Source organism: Charadrius vociferus, unplaced genomic scaffold (assembly GCF_000708025.1).
Source record: "Charadrius vociferus isolate BGI_N301 unplaced genomic scaffold, ASM70802v2 scaffold1020, whole genome shotgun sequence".
Taxonomy (NCBI): Eukaryota; Metazoa; Chordata; class Aves; order Charadriiformes; family Charadriidae; genus Charadrius; species Charadrius vociferus.
In genome coordinates, this window is record NW_009646502.1 from 346,629 (window position 1) to 348,095 (window position 1,467).

A 1,467-nucleotide genomic window follows, 5' to 3' on the forward strand; every position below is an offset into this window, starting at 1 on the left:
GGCCCCCGCCGCGCCGCCTGCTCGCCAGGGGCCCGGGCCTGCGGGCGGGGATCAAACAGAGCAGGGAGGCAGCTGGTTGAAATTTAACCACAATATTCTCGTTCCCCATTGTTTCCAGTGAGGCCCGATATTTCCACAACAGGATTATGGCATCTGATTAACTCGCTGAGACAACAATGAGGGGCTGGGATGGGCTTCCCCTTCTAGCTGCCAAAAGGGGAAAGTAAATACAACACCCTGATTTCAGGAGCGAGGGCTTGCGGGGCCCCCCGGTTCTCCCCCAGCGGTGTGCTGGGGAGGGGTCCGGCACGGCTCTGCTTGCACCCCCTCTGGCTCCCGAGGACCTTCCCAGGTGAGGCAGTGCCTTGGGATGCCTCCGTGCACACAAGTCTCTCAGGGATGTCCCCTCACCAGCTCTTTGGTGGGCACAGGGCATAGGTCACTTCTAGGGATACACAGAGAGGCCAGGCTGGAAGAGCCCAGCCGGCAGTCTGGCTCTGGCTGCAGGACTGTGCTGGCCTCAGCAGGACCAAGCAACTTGAGCAAGAGGGATGCAGGCTGAGGAGCCAGCAGTACCCATGGGCTTGGGATGCTGATATCCAATGGTCCCTGTGGACTGTTTCCTTTGCAGGAGCCGCAGGCAAAGTGCAGCTGGCCAGAGGTATCTTCATCAGGTTTTCATACTCAGTAGCCACACTCTGTCAGTTTTTTGTAGCTGTTTTGCATACCCAACCCCCCAAAACCAGCCTCTGTGAAGTTGTGCCACTGTTCAGGATGGTGAGGCTGTCCCGTTACTCCTGCACATGATGGACCAAGAGGGTCTGGCCAACAGCACCAGGCCACCCCACTTCCACATCTCTTCAGCTGATCCTTCCACTGGAGCATCCTTAAGGGCATCAGCAGCAGAAAGAGCACAGAGGATGTGTCACAGCACCACTCCCCACGCCTGCCCGTGGCTTCCCAAGGCTGCAGAAGGGGCACAGTCCTCTGCGCATCATGGGCACAGTAAAAATGGAACCTGGGCTAGGTCCATAGGGTCCTCCAGGCTGGTTTGTACACCCACCAAATGAGCCCAGCTCCCCACCTTGCTCATCGCTGCCATGAGGGTGTGGGAAACAGGATCTCCTGGGATGGCAGTGGGTCCAGGAGGTGCAGCACATCCCCAGAAGTGCCCTATGGCTGCCAGTGACCGAACCCAGACCTCCAAATAACCTCTGCAGCCTGCCAGCATTTAGCATGCATGTCACACGCGTCTGTCCCTCTCCCAGCAGCTCTGGGCTGACAGCAGCCTTGCCCAGCCCTCACTGGTACAAACATTCATGTGCCATGGAGGCCGAGGGCTGCAGACAGAGAGCTGGGTTTGTCTGTGACAGCAGCTCCTACCCATGCAGCGGCCCCGGCATCCTGCATCGGCTCTGGCCACAGCGAGCAGTGGCAGGGGCTTGTCCCTGGGAGGGGGCCCTCGCC